A 24,782-nucleotide genomic window follows, 5' to 3' on the forward strand; every position below is an offset into this window, starting at 1 on the left:
TTTATAAGTGGCCTTTGGGGCTCACTTCTCAAAGCATCTGGACGCAGAGTCTGAGAGTGAGACGCTCTGGCCCTCTCTGTACTTTGAACACATATTAATATAAAAAGAAATACCGAAAGGGGCGCCAACCCTTGGGGCTAATACCTTTGGGCACGGAACTATGCCGGGCGTGTCATTTTTGTGAACTGTTTTGAAGTGAATCTTTGTTGTGTCGCGTTTTTGGGTTTTTCCATATACGCAGCTAGTGTGGATGGCAATGCAGTCACAAGAGAAAATATTCTGATGATTGAGACAAAGAGGACATGGACCCTCTACAAGTGCTCCATTGAAGAGCAATGCAATGAAAGGAGCAAGGGTGCTTGTGGTGTAGATGAGAAATGCTCTCTGTGCATACCCATATGATCTGTGGACTGGCCATTCAAACCTTGCACACTTCCTTGGGATTCTTGCTTTGGCATAGATCTGGTCAAAGAGTCATGTGAGGGGAAAGATGAGGCTTTACGGTTGTTAACTAGCTTCCAAGAGACTTCTAACATCTGCAATCAACCTTGATTTGTGACTTCTAACATCTGCAGTCAACCTCAGGAGATCATAACTTTTTTAAGCTAACCCTAGTCCGTCTTCTTCCTGATAAATTTGCAGGTAACCTTCTAGGTAAGATGCTGAAGGAATCGGATGATCTCAGGCTGGAAGATGCTTCTGATCAATCAACAATGTCAATTTCAAGGCTTTCAAATCAATGGAGGTTGTGGGCAATCAAATGGTTCCAGCAGACACGCTTCAAGTTCTGGATTATCCCAGGGCTGGCCTCGGTGAGTACCAATATAAAATTTCTAGTTTTTCTTGGCAATTATTTTTTATTACTCAGTGAGGTTGTTGAGTCTGTATTACAAGTTGTGCGGGCCTGTATCATGAATGACACTAGTGCTTAATCCTTTTCATAGTCTGATCACTTTGAATTTAAGTTTGTTGGCACTGCCTGCTTGCAGATAGTGATATAGGCATGGTGCCTACTAAATTGTGTACGCATTTTTACTTGGTGAGCCAAAGGTCCTTTTCCCGCTATCTAAAGGCACAAGACACCACCTATCATCTTGTCATTGGATGCTTTTCACTGGCTCACCAAGTAAAAAGCTTCAAGTAATAAGTAATAAAAATGATGGACGCGCGCAGTTCGCAGCCATCACCTTTGCCAAGTTTGCAGGTTCGCAGCCATCACCTTCACCCGGTTTGCAGCTTCGCAGCTAGCAGCAGTTCGCAGCAATTCCGCAGGTTCGCAGGTTCCCAGCAGTTCAAACTGCAGCAGTTCCGCGTCCGAAGTTCCAAGCAGTTCACAGGTTTCCAAAAGCTACAGCAGTTTGCAAGTTCCCAAAAGCTACAGGTTTGTTGACTACAACTAGAACAGACCTCTGCCATGAGAGAGAGAGAGAGAGAGAGAGAGAGAGAGAGATTCATGCAAGCTCCCAAAAGCTCCAGGTTTGTTGACTGCCACTAGGTTTGTTGACTACCACTAGAACAGACCTCTGCCATGAGAGAGAGAGAGAGAGAGAGAGAGAGATTCAACACATGCAAGCCAACACATGTCGGCCTTGCTCGTCTGCAAAGGCCACCTCTGATTGCAGGCAGCGACACCTTGCTGCTCGTCGACCCTCCTGCAAATGTTTTTTTTCCTTCTCTGACGAGGATGACGCCCCACAGACCCTCCACAGACGGTCGCCCGCTTCTAAAAAAAATTCATTGGCCTTATATCTCCGCCACGTGGTGGCTTGTGATCTGAAAGAGCCCTTCGGCTCATCAAGAAAAAAGAAAACTAGAGTGCTTCGTTAGCTATGTTAGATCGAATTGAGAGCGAACAAGATATTGGAAACTGAGAGAGAGAGAGAGAGAGAGAGAGAGAGAGAGAGAGAGAGAGAGATTTCATGAAAGAGTGTTAGATTTTTTTACCTGAGAGTGTTTGGGATACCGATTGTCGTGGTTCAGTGGGGTACCTCCACAAAAATTGGTTACTGATCGTAATGCTTCAAAGGGGTACCTCACCAAAAACCACAAGGAGTGTTAAGAGTTTTGTCAAGCTCAATGTTCATGATCATACAAGATGTCAATGTCATTGTTTGTTGTTCATTCTTTATGTTTCAAAAAAAAGAAAACATGCAAGTCTCCTTGCATTGGGGAGTTTGCACAATCTTCCCCAATTTTTATAATACGAGGGAACGTGTCATTCCCACGGCAGCGTGCAATTTTCAATGCGTTTGTTAACTGCATTCTCAGTGTCAAAAATAAAAGAATGATAATGCTTACTCACCGCGCGATTGAATGTCTATCCCCAATGGACTTCCTTGCATCAAGGATGTTGGGTATCTCCTCCACTTAACCCGCTACAAGAGACGACACCACAGGGAGGATACCCTTCAGGAAGTTTTTGTGCTATTGTGAGGACACCACATTTTGTATACATATCGATCAAACCACCACCAAGCATGAAATTGTACTCCCAACAAACGTTGACTAGCAATCATATAGTGAATTCTAATATCTACGGCTGTGTACGTGATTGCATCTACTGACCTGCATGCCTTCCATATTCTTGTGTAGGCATAGTTGATTGCATCTGGATAGAGACCCTTTCTGTGATCTTGTGGTGGCGTTCCGCATAAGAAGGTCCTCGGGCGCTTTTCGTGCGTTTTGAAGATCACCATATGTGACGTACACATAGTCCCAGGTAAAGCCAAGCACAACTTCTTTCCTGTATCGCTCATTGGCCTTGCTCTTGTTGCGCACATCCCACAATGAGTGCATTAAAGGAGTCCACACTGCAGATAGAAAGATGAAAGCCTAGAGCTTTCTGGGCTTGCTCCTGCAGTGCGTATCCCGGTACTAATGCATTGAAAGAGATGCCATGAAGAACATGCCCATGTCATATTGCATCTTTGAAATTAATTTCAGAGCTTCCTCACCTACCCTTGCTTGACATAACTAGATATAAAAGCACTCCAAGAGACTTCGGTTGGTAAGAAACTGTCACTTTTCTAAAGCGCAACACACGTGTCATAATTATCGACCAAGACTGTGCCAAGCGTGACATCTTTTTTCAACAATCTCTGAACAACAATAAAAAGCTCATTTTTTGTGCCCGTATCAGCCTCTTGCATAGAGACACATGCCTGCAATGTGGACCCATAGGGGATACCATATGGATAGAGGCCCACATCAGCATCTTGTGTACAAACTTATGCCTTCAAGATGCACACGTATGTGATTGCATCTGGAAAGAGTCTCTCACTTCATATCTGCTGGAAAACATATCAATCAAGGCATTGCCAGGCACAGAAATTTTTGTAACAGCTACTATTAAAGAGAATTTTCAAGCCCATATCGACATCTTGCGTACAACCACAAGAATTCAAGATGCATGCGTGTGTGATTCCATCCGGAGAGAGGCCCCCACTTGCATCCGTTGAAAACAACCGAGTCGAGCTTTCTGGCCCTGCTCCAGTTGCGTGTATCCCTCAATCAATGCACTCTAAGAGACGGCACTCGGGAGAGAGATCCCACAACTAGTGCATTCCCATACTTTGCATCCCTTGAAAATAGCCTAGAGCTTTCTGGAGCTGCTTCTGTTACGCACATCCCGCAAGCAGTGTATTCCAGGAGACAATATTCTGGTTAGGAAGCTTCTCAAGCACTTTTTGTGCTTTCTCAAGCTCAGCACATATGGCATACATCTCGACCAACACAGTCCCAAGCATGACATCTTTTCTCAATAGCCTCTAGAGCCACTCTTCTTGCGCACATCCCGCAATCAATGTTGGCATACAGAAAGCTCATCAAGCACTTTTTGTCCTTTCTCAAGCGCACCACATTTGGCATACGTAATGACCAAGATAGTGCCAAACACTACATATTTTTTCAATAGCCTCTGATTAACAATATAATTGTGAATTTTTGTGGCAATGCATGTGTAGATGATTGCATCTAGAGAGAGGGCCTCGCTTTGCATACTTATTGACCAAGGCAGTGCCAAGCACGACACCTCTTTTCAAGAGCCTTTGACTAACAATATAGTTGTGAATTCTTGTGCCCATATCAGTATCTTGCATAGATCCACATCCTTCAAGATGCATGCATAGGTGATTCCTTTTGTAGATAAGCCCTTGAGCCCTCGCTTCCCATATATATGGACCAAGACAATACTGCTCTTGTTGCGCACCTTCCGCAATCAGTGCATTCCGAGAGGCCACATCTGTTGAACACAGACAAGAGCTTTCTGGCCATGACACTGGGGAAAATCTTGCAATCAGTGCATTCCAAGAGTCCATACTCCGCACAAGAAGCTCCTCGAGAACTTGTGAGAGCCACATACCCAAAATGTAAGCGTGGCCTTGAAGACGAAAGTATAGGTGATTGAGTTTATGGAGATACACTTGCTTTGCATCCGCTAAAAACAGTTTCGAGCTTTCTATCCCTGCTCTTATTGTGCACATCCCGCAATCGGTGCATTTCAAGAGGCGACATTTAGCATTCATATCGACCAAGACAATGCCAAGGACGACATCTTTTTTTAACAGACTCTAACTAACAATATAATTGTGAATAATTTGCCCATATCAGCATCTTGCGTAGAGCCACATGCCTTCAAGATGAATACGTAGGTGATTGCATGTGGCGAAAACAAACTAGAGCTTTCTCCCATTGGCAAAATCCCACAATCAATACATTCCAAGAGTCCACACTCCGGATAGGAAGCTGAAAATAGCCTAGAGCTTTCAGGCACTGCTCATGTTGTGTGTATCCTATGACTGATGCATTCCAATGCTTTGCATCCATTCAAAATAGCCTGGAGCTTTCTGGCCCTGCTCTTGTTGCACACATCCCGCAATCAATGCATTCCAAGAGGTGACATTTCATGACAGTACCACATTTGGCATACATATCAACCAAGCCCTACCAAGCACGACATAGGCTTACCAACAACGCCAAACCAGGTATCTTGTCGTCATTAATTCTCTCACCCATGTCAACAACTTGCATAGGTGAATGCAGACATAGGTGAATGCATTTGCAGAGAAGCCTTTCGGTTGCAAATGCTTCTCGTTGTGTGTTTCCTGCAACCAGTGCATTCCAATGCTTTACTTCCACTGAAAACAGCCTAGAGCTTTCTGGCCCTGCTCTTGTTGCGCACATCCCACAATCAATGCATTCAAAGAGGTGACATTCCTTGCAAGAATCTCCTCGAGCACTTTTTATGCTTTCTCAAGCGCACCACATCTGGCATACATATCGACCAAGGCATTGCCAAGCACGATATCTTTTTTTATCAACATCCCGTGACTAACAATATCAATCTCAATTTTGTGTCCATATGAGCATCTTGTGCATGCCTTCAAGATGCACGCGTACGTGATTGCATTTGGTGTAAATAGACTAAGTTTTCTCCTGTGGAAAATATTGCAATCAGTGGATTCCAAGAGTCCACACTATGTGTAGGAAGTGGAAAACATTCTAGAGCTTTTTGGACCTGCTCCTATTGTGCATATCCTGCAACCTATGCATTTCAATGCTTTGCATCTGTTGAAAACAACAGCCTAGAGATTTTTGGCACTGCTCATCCCACAATCAGTGCATTCCGAGAGACAACATTCAAGACAAGAAGATGCTCAAGCACTTTTTGTGCTTTCTCAAGCACATCACATTTGGCATACATCTCGACCAAGACACTGTTAAGCACGACAGCCTCTAGAGCTGCTCTTGTTGCGCACATCCCACAATCAATGCCGGACAGAAAGCTCATCAAATAGCACTTTTTGTGCTTTCTCAAGCGCACCACATCTGACATACATATTGACCCAAATAGTGCCAAGCACGACATCTTTTTTCAACAGCCTCCGACTAACAATGTAATTGTGAATTTTTGTGCCCATATTAGCATCTTGCGTAGAGCCACATGCCTTCAAGGTGCATGCATAGGTGATTGTAGCTAGAGAGATGCCCTCGCTTTGCATACATATCGACCAAGAAAGAGCCAAGCACGACATCTCTTTTCAAGAGAATTTGACGAACAATATAATTGTGATTTTTTGTGCCCATAGCATCTTGCGTAGAGCCGCATGCCTTCAAGATGCATGCGTTGGTGATTGCATCTAGAGAGAAGACCTCTCTTTGCATACATATCAACCAAGACAGCGCCAAGCACGACACCTCTTATCAAGAGCCTCTGACTAACAACATAGTTGTGAATTCGTGCGCCCATATCAGCATCTTGTGTAGAGCCACAATCTTCAAGATGCATGCATAGGTGATTCCATCTAAAGAGAGGCCCTTGCTTCACTTGGCACTCAAGCCTCCAAGACAGTGCCAAGCACAATAGCTTTTTTCAACAGCCTCTAGCGATCGGGCTACGACCTCTCTTCGCATACATATCAACCAAGACAGTGCCAAGCACGACACCTCTTATCAAGAGCCTCTGACTAATAACATAGTTGTGAATTCATGTTTCCATATCAGCATCTTGCGTAGAGCCACAATCTTCAAGATGCATGCATAGGTGATTCCATCTGAAGAGAGGCCCTCGTTTCACTTGGCACTCAAGCCTCCAAGACAGTGCCAAGCACAACAGTTTTTTTCAATAGCCTCTAGCGGTCGGGCTGCTTTCTTGCCTTGACTTTACAAAGCTACAGAGAGCCCTCTTTTCAAGAGCCTATGAGTAACAACATAGTTGTTAATTTTTTGTGTCCACATCAACATCTTGCATCGAGCCACAGTCTTCAAGATGCATGCATAAGTGATTCCATCTAAAGAGAGGCCGCCCTCGCTGAGCCCTCGCTTCACTGGTTGTTTTCAAACTTGGCCCTTCAAGAGAGTGCAAAGCAGGACAACTTTTTTCAATAGCCTCTAACGCGGGCTGGGTTGCATTCCTGCCTTGGCTTTAGAAAGCTATAGAGAGCCCTTCATCTCCCTACAAGCTTGTAAAAATATTCAAGAGTCCACGCTCCGGCCCTTCTCCCTATGCGTATCGCTGTCCTAGGTGCATCGACAAAACGATGGAGCCCGTGTGAAAGTTTGCCACGTTGGCCCACCCTTGCTGGGCATATCCTCCTATAAGTGCAATCCAAGAAACTACATGTTGGGAGAAACCCTCCCTCCGCATTCGTTGAAAACACCCCTTAGCTTCTTGGCCCTGCCCTTATCGGGCATATCCTGTAATCAGTGCATTCCAAGAGACTTCATTCCGGACAGAAAGCTGGTCAAGAACTTGTTGTGCTTTCACAAGTACACCACACTTGGCATACATGTCAAGCAAAGCCTTGCCAAGCACGGCATCTTTTTGTAACAGCCCCTGCCTAACAATCTCCTCATGACTCTGCTTGCCCATGATAGCGTTTTGCATAATGCCACATGCCTTCAAAACACAAGCATAGGTGACCACATCCGGAGAGAAGCCCTCACTTTGCATCCGATAAAAACAGCCAAGCACTTCCTGACCCTGATCTTGTTGGGCATATCTTGCAATCAATGCATTCCAAGAGACTGCATCGCAGACATAAAGCTCGTCAAGAACTTGTTGTGCTTTGGAAAGTACACTACACTTGGCATACATGTCAACCAAAGCATTACCAAGCACGACAATTTTTTGCAACAGCCCCCGACTAACAAGCTCATCATGAATTTGTTTTCCTATGTCAACGTCTTTCATAGTGCCACATGACTTCAAAATGCAATCATAGGTGACTGCATCTAGAGAGAAACCCTCGCTTTGCATCCGCTAGAAACATCCCAATACTTCTTGGCCCTGCCCCTGTTGGGCATAACCTGCAATCAATGCATTCCAAGAGACCGCATCTCGATCAGGAAGCTCGTCAAGAACTTGTTGAGCTTTCAAAAGTACACCACACTTGGCATACATGTCAACCAAAGCATGACAGTTATTTTCAACAGCCTCTGATTGACAATCTCATTGTGAATTTGTTTCCCATATCAATGTCTCGCATAATGCCACATGCCTTCAGAATGCAAGCATAGGTGATTGCATCTAGAGAGAAACCCTCACTTCGCATACAATGGAAACAATTCAAAGCTTCCTAGCCCTGACCTTGTTGGGCATATCCTGCAATTAATACAATCCAAGAGATGACATCTCGGTTGGGAAGCTCGTCCAGAACTTGTTGTGCTTTCCAAAGTACACCACAATTAGCATACATGTATACCAGCGCATTGCCAAGCACGACATTCTTCTCCAACAATCTCTGACTACATCCGGAGAGAGGCCCTCGCTTTGCAAGCGATGAAAACAGCCCAGAGCTTCGTGACCCTGACCATGTCGGTGTGCGCTCCTTGCCGCATTGTCGAAGCAAGGGACTTGCCAATACACCGTGTGCGAGCCACAAACAGCTCCAAGCACACAACAAGCCTAAACTAGCAAGCTCAAGAAAACAAAGGGTGTGTCACTCACCGCTCTACGCTCGCCTTCGTGGTGGATTCCTCGCCGCGATGAAGAAGAAGCTGCAGTCGTGCCACGCTCAACCGCTTCGCCGCCGTCGTGCCTTCGTAATGCTTGATCGCACACACACTCTCCCTCTCTCTCTCTCTCTCTCACACACACACACAAGGAGGTGAAGAAGAAGAAGATGGAGATGGAGCAAGAGCACACTTCAATTGCACAAATGAGAGAATGAGTAAAAATTAGGTTTAGTTGGCTTTTATAGGAGCTCACCCCATTCACACTTGGGCGCCCATGCTTAGCCAACTAATCCCTTGAATGTCCAAGTTAAAGTGCGCCTCTCATCGGCGATCACTCTACCTTTCCCTATTGGTCCGACAAGCCCGGTACCTGACTCTAAATAATACAACGTTTATAGATCATAGGGTGTCCGTGTGCCGTGAGGGTTAACATGCCCCCCTTCCTGATGTAGATTCCGTCCTCGGAAGCTATGGAGTTGAAGCTGGTTCGTCGAGGTGGAAGAGCATTTGAGATAAATGTCCTTAGCCTTCTTCAGTCACTGCAAAATCAAACAACATTGCCACAGTAATTGCATTCTCTTAAAAAGCATATGCAGTTTTAGGTAGAAAAATTGATTGGTCAAAGAATTTCAAACAATTTGTTAGCAATGAACATTAAATTGCAATGTAATCAAATGCATAAACAGATGTAAAGGTAAAAAATTAAACAAGTCTGGGGTCGCTAATTTGACGGTCGAAAGGCACTAGAGATCAAGTATTAATACCATGGGTAAGCTTCTTAATTTTCTGTGTTCAATTAAGTTGTTTAATCGTGAGAGCCAAGTATTCATGTTCGAGGGCTGACTAGAGGCTATACCTAGAAGACTTTGTAGTTAAGCTACCATAAAAGGAATTTCTCATGAAATCATCGCCTGAGTGATTACTTTTTCTTTGACTCCCCAAAGTCTTTTCACATTGATTCAATTATGATGTGTGTGCTTATTTTGTATGCCTTGGGTTTTTTGCTTTTCAAGGAAAAGCGCCCACACTGGGAACCTCTAGGGCTCTAGTACCATAGGCAATACATGTGAGTGAAGTACCAATTCAAGCCAGGATTTCTCTTCCAGCGTAAGATTTTACATTGTGGCACTTTGATTTTTTGTTTGTTCATTTTCAAAATTTAAATTTAGTAACTTTGGGGGGTCATATAACACTGTTACATTCCCCAGGCTCATCACATTAGTAAACTCCCTTTATAATACTTAAGCTAAAGGTCGATAGGGTTAAGCCCACTAGAAAGCCCTAGTACATTTCATACAATGCTGCCTAAATCGGATTAAGAACCTAAGTAACCATTGCTTATTAGGAAGGCATTTCCCATGGTATTAAGAGAAGATTTCTAATACCTAGCTTGGTCAAACTAGCTTAGTCGGACTGCTTGATTTTTACACCTAAACAAGTGATTATGACAAAAGATTGCATTGAATTAAATGTTTGATACTAAGCAAATGCGCTGAATATTATGCTACCAATCACAATCAAAGTAGACAATCATAGATGCAAAAAGATAAAGGCAATGCTAATGGACAAGAAACACCTGTTTGTGTTGATGGTCGCGCTTGATTTGAAGGTTCCATGAAGGTCCAAATCCTAACCACAGCAACACGTTCCTGTACACACTATGAAACACAAACAATACCTCTAGGAGGCACATCAGTGGGAAAAGATAACTTCGCTAATCTCTCAACTCTAAAACAGAAACACTCCTATCGTACTAATCTTACCTACCCTCCATCACTCAAGTGATGAGGATCAAAGGTGTTTTATGGCATAGGTTCTGTTTCACTGTACCAGATGTGACATGTGTAGGTCTGAGTCAATGTTTTGACTTTTATTGTGCATACTCGTTTGCGAATTGCTCTTGCTCTTTTTTTTTTTTTTTTTTTTGTGAGTATAAAGCTTTATATGTACATTCCCTAAGATTGGTGATTAAGAGGTCAGGGAAAAAGGTTGAGAGGGAAACAAGTGAATGATGGATGTCCACAAACACTCCCCCCTTCCTTGGGTAGATCATACCGTTTGAAATGAGCTTGTCACCCTTTGAAACCAATTGTTCCAGTTGGTAATAGGTGAGGATTTTTGCCAGTAGTTTTCTATTACCCTAGGTGCCTTGTCAAGTTGCAACGGTGGTAAGGTACTCTCCCAGGATCGAACTTGAAGTGGTTCATTAGGTGATTCTTGAACACTGGGAGGTGTGGATTCTTTGGTAGCTTCATGGAGGTCCACTACTATAGATGGAGGCTGTGTAGAAGCTTTTACTTCTATGGATGTATTACATGAGGAGCTAAAAGCTTCATGGGACTCCCCCCTTCCTGAGCTAGGTGGAACAAATCGTTCTTTCTTTGGTACCCAAACTAACTCGGGAGCGGGTGTGTAGCATTCTGTGATTTTTTTCTTTTCACGATCATTGATTCGTTTTGGAGCTACGGGATTGGGCTCACTTGGGTCAGGTGATAGGTAAGAGCACAATCTACGTTTTGGCACCCAGATTTGATCATTTCCTTGATAGTAGCCTTGGGCTTCCAATAGTCGTTTAGGGATCCATCGCAACATTTTCTTACTTTTCTTGGAGCGAGTGGTACGTTTCTTACAAGGCTTCTGTTTTTTAGCACTAGCTATGGTCACTAAAGAAGCTTTAGGGACCCACTTGTATGTTTTTTTCGTTACATTAGGATGAGTCTTGTCAGAAGCGATATGCATTCCTTCTAGCATATTTAAGGGTATAGGCATTTCATCCCCCTCAGGTGTTACCCAGGTCGTCCCCCTATTTCCCCAAGTGTCTATGGTTGATGCTAGGTGGACCCAATCCACATTGTCTGATTCCGTCATACCCGGTAACACATCCATGTAAGGAGAATCTTGGCCAATGTCTGTATTCTTCTTACAAGTGTAACAATATTGTAGTGGGGCCGAGTGAACTGTGGTGTCAGAGCGATGATCAATAATGGTTTTACTCCCTAAGGGGTGTACCTTACCAGTCACCAAATCCACTCTAAGGACAGAGTCTTGGAATTGCAAATAGACATGGTTTTTAGACCAATCATCAACCATTTGTGCTTCCCTCATGAATGGTCGTCCTAAAATCATTTCATATGACATAAGGTGTTTAGAGAAATCCATTACAATGAACATATGTCGTACCTTGTGTCCTAGAACTTTGATCTTAAGATCCTGGAGCATCCCCATAGGTTTGGCTATGGTACCATTTGCCATCTTTACCACAATGTTAGTAACACTGAGGCGGGGTTTTCCCATGGATTCCCAACAATCTTTTGTAACGATGCTAACTCCCGCACCACCATCAAGAATTCCCTTTATAGTTAATCCCTTGGCAGTGATGGGTAGGGTCGCATTAGACTCGTCGCCTTCAAAATACTGCCCTAATTCGTTAATGGGTACCTCGATCACAGACTCGTGTCCATCTAAGTCAAGTGATTGCACATGATTTTCCTCATCAATCATAATCGAGTCAGGCCTATTTGGTTGCGCAAACTGCGGTAATCCCGTTCGTAGCTCTCCATTAAGGAATGCTCGAAGTGCGAGGAATAACTCAGGATCTCCATACAGCTTTGCTATGATCGTGGTTTGGACCTCAGAAGACATGAAGTCCACTAGTTTGGCAACATTCATTGGTGTTTTACAGGGTGTAGGTCCTTGACTAGGAACTGGTGAGGATGGAATCTCATATTCCTCAATGGGATCAGGTATTCCTTCGTTAAACATCCTTTCCAACAAGAAGGGTGTATGCTCACTTTCTGATGTCCCGTCCTCACTCCCTTCTTGGATGATACTAGATATGGCTAACGGTCTATGGTTCATGTGGGGTGGATGAACTTGCGTGGGAAACACTGTGTCATGAATTTTGACATGCATGGGTTCTGGTTCTAGTTTCCTTTGAGTCTCCTCCACTAAACCTCTTAGATGTTTCACCTGCTCAATCTCGTCTACTGGGTTTGGGTACGTCCCAATTTTCTTTTTACGATTCTTTCCTTTTTGCCCCTGCGGTTTATCTTGGGGGTCTTGGATTGGATTTGGAAACACTTGTGGTGTTTTCAGAGGCTCTTTATGGTTTTCTCTCATTCGGTTTTCATTTGGTCCCATGTTACGGTTTTCTTTGTCGGTCTTTCCCTTTGTGGTATTGGTTCTAGTCTCCATTGTCTCGACTGAATCTGAATCATCCTCGAGGTCATTCATATACACGGGGTCATCTCCTGTTCCTATGTTTGTTTTGGAACTTGGCTTTGAATTTTCCGTATTCTGCGACTTCCTCCTTCGTGTCTTCTTTTTCTTTGCTTGGATAATTGACGCGGTATCTCTCTCTTAGAGGATATGTCCTGGCCCTTGAAGCATGGACCGTGTAATCGCATAAGCGGGTGCGACGGGTGGTATTGGCGATGTAACACTAGCAATTTCGACCAAATTTAGGGGTGTGATTTTAGGCGCATTTGGGTTATAGGGGCATTGGGCAATCAAGTGATCTATGCCACAACGATTACATGTGAGTATTGGCATTGCAGACGTGCTCCCTTGATTCATTTGCATCTGTGCAGCATTCTTTTGCAGCCTAATAGGGCACTCCGCTACTCGATGTGGTCCACCACACTCGTAGCATTGAAGAGGTGGCCTCCTAGCCTGGGTGTTGATATTTTGACCTCTGGATGCGAGAGCAGCAGCTTGATAAACCGGCTTGACTTGCCCCCAACAATCTTCCATGTAGTATATAGGACACTCTTCCAATGTATCAAGTCCGTAGGCAATACTAGTGTCTATTTCCTCCTCACAACCATTTGCATAAGCATTAGATGGCTCGCAACCCACTTGGTTCATAGGGGCGACTCTTGGATGCGGGGGCTGCGGTCCTAGCACAGGAGGTGGTAGCGGTGTAGCTTGTACAACATTTTGAGGTCTAGGGACCATGTGTTGCGGTAGTTGCTCAACAGGTGGAGTAGGCATCAATACAGGAGCTCGAGGCGCATCCGTCCAGGCTACAGGTGGTCTATTTGCCATCATACGTTTGATCATTAAACAATCCTTAGCTTGGTGACCATACCTACCACATGCGTTGCAAGTTCCATTAAATTTTACTCTAAACGTAGGGCACTCACTAGTGCTATGTGGACCTAAGCAAATGGAACACCATTGTTGCTCCCTTCTTGGATACATGTGACTATTTTGAGGGGTTCGATTATCCTTAAGAGACTCTTGGATTGCCTTGGTGAGGTCTGTCAAGAATGTCTCAAATACCTTTGGCTCATTGGCAATGGGCTTTGCAGTCATGGGTTCATACTCAATGGCTTGTGAGCTAGTGGATCTCGTGTCAGTAGACACCCTCATGCCTGTTATCATCAAGTTGTCCTCTAATTGGATTGCATTGGCAGTGACATCTTCCCAGGTTGTGATACCTCTAATCACTAGTCCATTATAGATTCCTTCATTCCTCAACCCTCGAATGAATCGATCAAGCAGTTGGTTATTGTTGAAGCGCTCATTTACAGGGCAACGAGAGTTTAAGTGCTTTAGACGACTAATGAAGTCCCTTACTGACTCTCCTTCCTTACGTTGATGCTACACCCCAAAGCACACCTTCTCGTATGTACTCCTTTAGAAACAACCTTCGAAGGGTAGGGTAGATTGTTTTCTCGTCCACCCTTAGGGTCCTATACCAATCTCCAGCCTTCCCACTTAATGTCAAGCTTAAGGCATTGCACTTATGTAGTTCGTTGCGTTCCCCTAAGGAATCACATACTTGTTCAAACACTTCAATGTGTTTCCTAGCATCTTCGTCCCCATTGAATTTTTGCGTGAGTTTGGCAATTTGTACTGCCTTACTTCTAGGCTCTCTATCAGATGCATGACGCATATTTTCCGCGATAGATCGACCTATGGTTTGAGCAAACGCTGCCAAGTCACCTATGTGAGGAGGTAGGGCCGGTGGAGGTACTCTTGGAATCATATGTGGGAGAGGAACGGGTGCCGGTCTTGGCATATGTGTGGATGATGCAGGATATGGAACATAACCGGGCATAGGTCCACTCGGATAAGAGCTATGGGAGCGGCACTCGAGGAGTGTAAGCAAGTGGTACTATTGGAGGTGTGGGGGCCATGTGTGCATAAGGGGCTAGAGGCACATACGGTCGAGGCCCCATATTAGGTACTACGACACTAGGTAGTGGCACTGCGCTAACCGTAGATGTCATCGGTACATTCTCTGTCAGGCTTATCCCTGGAGTGAGCACTGTGTTTTCCTTGATAGAGAGTTGAGCCAAGTTAGGGAAGCTAAAGTTTTCGCTCGGAGGCTCAGATTGCATAGAGACCCCAGGTGAAATGACATAAGATGGGTCCATGGGACTCATTAGAGGAGTCTCCATTTGTGATAGAGTAGGCTGTTGAGCATTGCTCGTATCCAAAAATCTCATGGGGCCAGTTGAGAGTATATTTACCCCTCGGTTTTGCCTTTCTGATTGAATAATGCCATGGATAACATTACAGATCATTTTCTGTTGATCTTCGATGCTCGTGGCACTAGAGGTGGATTGTACAATCTCTATCCATCCTACATGGTAGGCGTGGCCAGAGTGTAGATCCGTCAACACCTCAGTGTGGAGGTCGTATGTCCAATGATCATTAATGCACCATCCTTCTAGAGTCGACGTGTTAACGGTTTCTTGTGAGGTAGAAGCAATATTGCTCCCCGTGGTTTTACTTGTCACCAACGGTACTCTAGAGGGAACTTCTAAAGGAGGCAGCTCAACAGGGCCTTCTTGGTAAGAAGTTGGTAGGATATCCACATGGACACTCTTTGGGGGTGTGGGGTCCACGTGCGATGTGAAAGGAGATTCCACTTCCCCACCCCCTTCGTGTGCTTCATTTGCATCAGGTTCCGAGCGAGTAGCTCTACCTAATGTTTCCATGAAACGGCTAAACATACTAGTACTAGGCTGTGGAGCTTCGGGAGGTGCATGGCCTTCTCTCTCAGTGTTTTGGGTAGGGTATGCTTCCATGATTTCTGAGTCGGAGGAGGAATCACTAGCGGCTATTTTAGGGTCTTGGGTGGTGCTACCTTGTGTCCCCGCTGAGGGTCTAGAGCTTATCGTGGATGGGTAATGGGTGTCCGTATGAACAGAGGCACCCTCAATATGCTCGTGTTCTAGCACCCGCCCAGAGCGTAAGTGCATGTGCTTTTGATACCCTAAGGTGTCAACAAGCTGCTCTAGGAGGCCTTGTGACTAGTTTTTAGCGTGTTTTTTGTTTGTTTTTTTGCTAGATTTTTTAGAGCGTGTCATGGAATGGGCCGTGTGATAGCTCGAAACGAGCGTATCGGTCAGAGGGTCGTGCCGTGCTTTACAGCCCTTCGTTTGGTCACTCTATGCCCTCGGAATCCCTAAAACTGTCAATTTTCAGTAGGGAACTAGGCCCAAACTAGAAAGTCTAAGGGTGCAAGTGGGAAGAGAAAGGAGGAGAGTGGAGGACTTGTCCCACATGCTCTCATTCTCTCTTGAGGGAGTAGGGTATATATATAAGAGTGAGTCTAGTATATACCATAAGACTGAGGACTGAGGCTTGGGCTTGGGCTTGGGCTTGGGCTTGGGCTTGGGAAAATGATCCCGATCCCGATCTATCTTTTATACAAACCAACCCGTCCGTTCTAAGAGTCACGTTTTTTATTTTCGAAAAATTTCGCCGCCCGCTGACTCGCGTTTTTAATTTCCGTTTTTTTTATTATTATTATTTATTTTTTTTCAAAAAATTTTTTTTCTTTTTTTTTGGAGAAAAAATAAAAAATGAATTTTTTTTTAATTATTATTTTTTTTTTTTGTGCAGAAAATACAGAAATTGAAAACGCAGATATGCAAAAATTTCAGAAAACGCAGAAATTGAAAAAACGCAGATATGCAGAAATTGAAAAAACGCAGAAATGCAGGAAATTGCAGAAATTGGAACCGCCGAAATTGAAAATGCAGAAATTGCAGGAAATTGAAAAAAACGCAAGAAATGCAGAAAATTGAAAAAGCACAGACAATAGCAGAAATTGAAACTTGACAGAAAATGCAGAAAACGCAAAAAACAGAAATCTCCACACACTCCTTCCCTGCCTTTCCTATGATAGAAATTGCACCACAAGGAAGCGTAAAGTGCTAACCGAGCTTAGTGTAGGGCATATCCCCGGCAGCGGCGCCAAAAATGTGCGCTCCTTGCCGCACTGTCGAAGCAAGGGATTTGCCAATACACTGTGTGCGAGCCACAAACGGCTCCAAGCACACAACAAGCCTAAACTAGCAAGCTCAAGAAAACAAAGGGTGTGTCACTCACCGCTCTACGCTTGCCTTCGTGGTGGATTCCTCGCCGCGATGAAGAAGAAGCTGCAGTCGTGCCGCGCTCAACCGCTTCGCCACCGTCGTGCCTTCATAATGCTCGATCGCACACACACTCTCCCTCTCTCTCTCTCTCTCACACACACACAAGGAGGTGAAGAAGAAGAAGATGGAGATGGAGCAAGAGCACACTTCAATTGCACAAATGAGAGAATGAGTAAAAATTAGGTTTAGTTGGCTTTTATAGGAGCTCACCCCATTCACACTTGGGCGCCCATGCTTAGCCAACTAATCCCTTGAATGTCCAAGTTAAAGTGCGCCTCTCATCGGCGATCACTCTACCTTTCCCTATTGGTCCGACAAGCCCGGTACCTGACTCTAAATAATACAACGTTTATAGATCATAGGGTGTCCGTGTGCCGTGAGGGTTAACAGTCGGGCATATCCTGCAATAAGTGCAGTCCAACCGATGACATCCCGGACTGGAAGCTCATCAACAACTTATTGTGCCCTGACAAGTGAACCGCACTTAACATACATACTGGCCAACAAGCTCTGTAACCTGCGAACTGCGTGCGGAGAAGATTGGGTAGCTTTTGACGATGTAGTTTTTACTTGGTGAGCCAAAGCTCCTTTTCCCGCTATCTGAACGCACAAGACACCACGTGTCACGTTGTCAGTGGATGCTTTTCACGCTACCAAAAAGCTTCAACTAAATAATAACTAAAAATACTGCACAGAGAACAATTCGTGCAATTCGCAGCCATCACAGTTCGCAGTTTGCAAGTTTCCAAAGTTCGTGATTGCACTTGCAGCCATCACAATTCGTGCAGTTTGTAATTCGCAGTTTGCAACCATCACAGTTCGCAGTTTGCAGGTTTCCAAAATTCATGATTGCAGTTTGCAGCCATCACAGTTCGTGCAGCTCGCAGGTCGTAGTTTGCAAGTTTGCAGCTAACAGCAGTCCGCAGCAGTTTCGCAGGTTCGCAACTCCAAAGTTCCCAGCAGCTCGCAGGTTTCCAAAAGCTACAGCTACAAGTTTGTTGGATCATCAATTGAAATCTGATATCTTCTGTTTCAGTAGCAGTCGTACAGAAGCCGCTCGGAGCTTCTAATCGGCCTTCTTTTGCAGTGAAGCCTAGTTGCACCTTCCCTACGCAACCATCATAGCAGCTTTGTGTGCAACAAGACCCAGTGGCGAGTTGAATAGTATGTCCAGCTTCAACTACCCTACTCAGCTCTTTTCGGCAGGTGCAACTAGTTATGGACAACATTATGCCGCTTCAAGTTTATAATCTCATGCAGATTCAACAACCCTGTGCCCTCGACCATCCTTCAATGTTCATGGAAATGATATGCAGCTGATCACACCAATTCTCAAGATTGACACCAATTCTTTTCCCCGCAGTTTGCCTGTGCAGCAGTTAGACGAGCAGAACCAGAAAAGAGTACCAAAGACCTTTCAAACCTTGGTTATATTTCGTAGATCATCAAGCTGGATGGTACTTCGGATGCTTGCCAACGTGATGAGCATTCTCAAAGATCAGATATTTCGTGCGATCAACTAATGGCAGAGGTCTATTCAAGTGCTACTGAAACAGAAGATAATCAGATTTCGATTGATGATTAGTTGGCCTAATCTGAAGTCGAACCACCAAAACTCGCCCGTTCAACACATTTTTCTGTTAATGCTATCAGGGTGTTGGCGATGTAAATGTCGAAGTGGACATGAGGGCAGAAAGGTTAGCAAGATCGATCGCACCGAAGCTTATGATGGTTATCCTCAAGTAATTAATCTAGAGGCTTCAGAGCTAGCTGCTTGCACTTGGGGATTAGTGGCAGACAACTCAAATATGTCGAGGAAAAGGCATTGGGGAATACTGTCACTAGTGCAAGTTATGGCCTGATGAGTTGTTGACTTCAATCGCACACCTCTTCCAACTCTGTTGATAGCCTATCTGAAAATTTGATGAGAGAAGCATTTCAGATTGATCTGTAGACAAACAGAAAAATCTCTCATGACCAATTCAACGCAAAATATGGTGTCCGTGGGAGTTGGTTATAAATGTGTAGCTCCAAGGAGATGCAACAACATTGCAACAAAAGTTAAGTAGTCAATCATGCAGGTGCCTACGCTGCGGACTAGGATCAAAAGAATAGTCAAAGAGCAGAAGCGGAAGCTAATTCTTTTTTCCATACAAAGAGCTTTGATGCTGGAGAAGCCGAGGAACAAGGACTACGGAGTAATGGCATATCTGGAGACAGGCATACCAATATGTCAGGACCTATTAGCCTCCAGCAGTAGTTCACTGTTAGCCATTCAACATTTGGGTAGGATAGCAAAACTTTTACAGATAATATGGCCAATATTGCGGCCTGTAAATAGATTCTCTTTCTAAACTGCGTGCAGGCGATAGCCAGTGCGACCGCAGTTGATATTAGCAACAACAACATACTGCAACTTTATTGTTTAGCAGATGCATACAAACCAGGGAATGATCGTGGTGTAGATTTGAATGCATAGGAGTTGTTGCTTTAGAGCTCCCTTCTTGCCAATAACCACGATTTGGTGGTGGATCATATGAGCAAAGATCCATGTACGTAGCAGCTATCGGATCAAGTGCGGGGATGGTTGCAAATGCAAACATCAATTTGGTATCGGTACATAATGCACGTTAGCCAACAAGGAGGCAAGAAGACATAATTGCTAACCGAAGCAACTTACAACTCTGAGAGAGAGAGAGAGAGAGAGAGAGAGAGAGAGAGAGAGAGAGAGAGAGAAGGTAATATTGATCATAGGACATAGAGAATAAAGTTACATTTGCATGTTTTGTATATGGCACGGAGGACATATATTCATAACGCTACACGTTCCAGTTGCACAAGCGCGACTCCAACTCGACAACATTGCAAGGTCCGTTATCTGTATCCAAATTTCCATGCGCATGCGTTTGCTTGGCGCAACACATAAACGCTACGGGGTAGGGCACGGCTTCCATTTCTTATAACTTTTTAGAGAGACCACAGCGCCAGCTCTCCACCATAATTTTGTATGGCACCTATGTATGAAGTGCACGACATACTGCACTTTTAGTGTGCCATTTCATTGCAAGACGATATGTTTAACTATTCACATTGCTTTTTTGTAGCTTGACTCACATATTGGCGCCCTGTAGATTGGACAATCAAAAAGCAGGAGTACAAGATTGCAGGTCAGTAAAGCACCTCATTTATTGTTGCAATTCATTCATGCTTTATCTATTTGCTTGTTTTAGAATTTTCTGCATTACTTCCTCTGCTTTGGTTTATTTGGATCTCATTTTCAGAACTATACACTCAATGTCCGATTACACACGTAACTTTTTGCAGACGGTTGCTTGCCAAATGTATGTGATGTATTATAGTAGTGAATACACAAGTAGTGAATGCATGTGGTATATCACTGTAGTGAATTCACCTTGTGCATCTTTACTTTAGCTCTAAATAATTTATACCATACTAGGTGTATAATTAATTGATGCTATACTATATATGTCCTCGTTTCTCCCGTACTAGGTGTCAGTATGAAATTCTCAAGACCTAGAAGATTACAGTTCAAGCGTCAATAAGCTAAAGAGTAAACTGCAGCCAACTTGAAACTAGCTTACCGTCCATATGCTAGGTCATGGTTTGAATTCACTGCATTGTATAAAGATTGGAGCATGCAATGTGACATCTTTGCTCACAATCTAGAAGTATGTCTCTGCTGCACGACGACATACCTCACATATATAGCAATAAACAAGGTCGATAGATAAATGAAATAGACACTCATGTTGCCCTCACTTCTATATTATTGTTGGCCGCTTTGTCATCGGAGCGGCAACAACAAGGCTTAGCAGCATTCTATTTACAATCCATTACTAGTTCAAGATACCAGCCACGAATCAACAATATCCTCTCTCTATTCATGAGACTCATGAGTGATATTTGGACATGTAACAAGCAGTAAATTGGTAGATCCCTTCAACAACAAATGTGTTCTCTTGCTCGGTGATCTTGCTCTGCTAGCTACCCCCAATTTGTAGTCACGCACGGGAGCTTTGTAACACGTGCCATATCACAAGCTCGGTCCACTGGCTACATGCAACTTTGTACAAGATGTCATGCTCTATAAGACATGCCCTAAATTTCTTCAGTTCTTCACCATTTTTCATGAAAGAAAAGCAGTCGTAGATAAGATCAGTTGTACCTTGGGTGCATGTATTATAGATGAAGTTCATGTGCATGACTACATCAACAACTCTACTATGATAATCTGTACTCACATGTCAGACATCCAACACTATAACAACCTTGTCTTGAATAGATTGTACAATCAAACTGACATTAGAAAACTTGAAATGAAGACGAATGCGGGTAACATAAATGTCCTTTGGTAGTGTCTCCTAGACCCTAAGTTCAACGAGCTCGATTCGATTGTAATTTGCATGCACTGCACGATTACTGAAAATATCGACTTCACAATCGGTGTGGCAAACGGTGCAACATGCATTGTCGATGCCATAACACATAACACAAAATGTGAAGCTACATGTATCATTGTCCTCATTCATTGTACTAGGAATAACTACAAAAGAAGAAAGGAAAAACATAAATAACTATAAAAGAAGAAAGACAGAACACACTCGAAATCCACCTTCAAAAATTCACGCCGACATGTTGCGCTACCAACCATTCAATGAAAAAAAAAATTGAAATACTTTTCGTTTGCAAGAATTTACATGTAGCATGTATACTAGAAAAATATTCATCTGTAGTACAACCTTGCTTGGATATAATCTCAACTGTAACAACTCTTATAATTTGTAATAATTGATGCACTTACCTTTGTCTCCTCCCATAAACATTATAGCGTTTTTCGATTGTATATCCCTTTCACGCAATGCCACCCTTCCCAAATTAGTCTTGCTCTTGTTCCCTTTAGTCATGCTAGCTGCTAAAAGTCAATTTGCATATGTCATGTTATATTCTATAGAAGTTTTATAACAAGGCCCACCAAGCAAGACTAGTTTTTAGAGCTTGTCAGCGCTGGTTTTTTTTTTAAAAAAATAGGAGCCACGTGGGCTAACGAGAGGTCAAGAATTTGGAATTTCCCGTAGTTTTTTTTAGAGCTTGTCAGCGCTGGGTTTTTTTTACTTGGTGAGCCAAAGGTCCTTTTCCCGCTATCTGGACGCACAAGACACCACGTGTCACCTTGTCAGTGGATGCTTTTCACGGGCTCACCAGCTGAAAAGCTTCAACTAAATAATAAAAATGTTGGACGTGCGCAATTCACATCCATCACCATCGCCCAGTTTGTAGGTTCGTAGCCATCACCTTCGCCCAATTTGCAGCCCAGTTTGCAAGTTCGCAGTTCGCAGTAGTTCCCAACAGTTCGAACTGTAGCAGTTCCATGTCTGAAGTTCCAAAGGCTACTACAGGTTTGTTGACTGCCACTAGAACTGCCATGAGAGAGAGAGAGAGAGGCTACAGTAGTTCGCAGGTCTCCAAAGGCTCCTCTTCCATGAGAGAGAGAGAATGAGAGAGAGAGAGAGAGAGAGAGAGAGAGATTCATGCCCGTATCTGATTATGCCAACTGATCACCGATTGAAATCTGCTATCTTCTGTTTCAGTAGAACTAGAACAGACCTCTTCCATGCATGAGAGAGAGAGAGAGAGAGAATACACTATCAGGATTGGAAGGTTAGCATTGATGAGACAGCAACCAAAGCAGCCCACTCGTATGCGTTTCTGGTTACATTCAGGCCTCTCCCATGCCTATCTACAGCAGTTTTGGTCCACCATCTGGGACTTACATGCGGCTCGTCGTATTTCTTTTTTCATGTGGATGATTGCTCATGCGGGACTTCCAGTTGGGACTTGGCTAGCTACTATGGGTGATGATCCGTTATGTACTCGTTGTCCTTTGCGACTACTTAAGTCACCTGCACATTGTCTTTGATCATGCTCAGCTTCCCATGTAGTGTGGCTTGCAGTTTGCTTTCTACTCAGCAGAGCAGGTGTTCAGCATGGATTTATCACTTGGGGATTTGTCTCATGGTTTATGCCGATGCCCGGCCCGCATCTTTTCTACGAGGGCTCAGCCACAGATCCAGCCTTCATGCTTACCTCTACTGGTTATCGGCGAGGGACTTTGGCTATGATACCACATATTACTTGGCATGGGGATTCTCAGACACGTGATGAAGTTTTTTCAGTCATCACTAGTATTACACTATGGAATGTTTGGAGAGCTCGTTGTCTTCACATTCTGAGTGCGGATCCACAGCTCCTTCAGGATACCCTCGCTGCCATTTGGCTGGAAATCATTCACACCTTGATTTGGCAGTGGGATTCTTCCTCAGGTACATCTCGAGCAGCCGAGGCTCGCCGATTTGCCTTCCTTCGGCGTTGGGCCCACTCCCCACTCTTCCTCACACTGACAGGTGGCCAGATTACCTGGCATTATGCCCCTCCTCGGTGGTTTCTCCTCCACTCATCACACCGACCACCATGAGATTTTTCTAGTCGAGTAGTCACTATAGTGGCTCTCCTCCTTACATTCATCTTGTACACTCCACGGGATAGGCTATTTTGGCATCCGCTAGGGATTATATTGTACTCAGTAATATACAGCCCTGACTTTTTGCCAAAAGAGAGAGAGAGAGAGAGAGAGAGAGAGAGAGAGAGAGAAAATCTCTTAACGTTCTTGCCCTTCAGCAACAGAGTGCGCCAAATGTCGACGTAGAGACCAGAGAGGAAGGGGAGCCTACGATCATGGGGCGGCATCCTGAGGTGAATTGGGCTCAAAGGTGTGATAAGGTTCTCATAACCATAGATTTACCTGACGCAAAGGACCCAAAAGTCAAGATTGAACCGGAGGGAAATTTTTGTTTTTCTGCTACCGATTATGAGCTTGATTAGGACCTTTTTGAAAAGATAAATATTGAGGAAAGCAAGACTAGCATAGGGCTAAGAAATGTTTTCTGTGCTTTGGTCAAAAGTGAGAAAGGCTAGTGGAAAAGGCTTTTGAAAGGTGCAGGGAAGTCGCCTCCTTACTTAAAGGTGGATTGGGACAAGTGGGTAGATGAGGATGAGGAAGATGTTACCAAGAATGAATTTGACAATTTTGATCTCGGATCCATGGGTGGTTTTCCGGGCTTCAATCCTGGCGGTGACATGGGATGAGCCAAACAATGATGATGAAGATGTATCAGTACCTCCTGCAGAGAGCCAAGCAAAGACCTAAGAAGTAAGAGAGACTTTGAAACTCATACGAGTCCATCATTGTTGGATAGGTTGCTCGTTGAAGAGGAGTAGATAGAAAACCCATGCCCTTTATATGGTACTAGGTTGATAAGGGTAGTCATTACTGTGATATTCATGGGAATCAGTGCACATGACTTGTAGAATCATGCATTACATACGGATTTACTGTTTTTCTGGTGGGTATTTCAATATAATTCAAGTTTTCATGTCTCCGAAAGAGAGAGAGAGAGAGAGAGAGAGAGAGAGACATTCATGCCCGTATATGTTCATTGTTGACTCAATTCTAGATTATGCCAACTGATCACTAGAACAGACCTCTGCACAGAGAGAGAGAGAGAGAGAGAGAGACATTCATGCCCGTATCTGTTTATTGTTGACTCGATTCTAGATTATGCCAACTGATCACTAAAACAGACTTCTGCCGAGAGAGAGAGAGAGAGAGAGAGAGAGAGAGATTCATGCTCGTATCTATTTATTGTTGACTCGATTCCAGATTATGCCAACTAATCACCGATTGAAATCTGATATCTTCTGTTTCAGTGGCACTAGAACATACCTCTGCCATGAGAGAGAGAGAGAGAGAGAGAGAGCTCGCATTTGTTTACTGTTGAGTCGATTCCAGATTATGTCAACTGATTACCAATTGAAATCTGATATCTTCTGTTTTAGTAGCACTAGAACAAACCT

At 44.0% G+C, this 24,782-nt stretch overlaps 1 pseudogene; it reads left to right on the top strand.

The window, feature by feature from the left end:
* Positions 1-23,587: 23,587 nt before the first annotated feature.
* On the top strand, positions 23,588-24,075 carry LOC147455093 (co-chaperone protein p23-1 pseudogene; annotated as a pseudogene).
* Positions 24,076-24,782: the final 707 nt, after the last annotated feature.

The sequence above is a fragment of the Adiantum capillus-veneris genome, chromosome 6, assembly GCF_014529385.1.
Source record: "Adiantum capillus-veneris isolate H3 chromosome 6, ASM1452938v2, whole genome shotgun sequence".
Taxonomy (NCBI): domain Eukaryota; kingdom Viridiplantae; phylum Streptophyta; class Polypodiopsida; order Polypodiales; family Pteridaceae; genus Adiantum; species Adiantum capillus-veneris.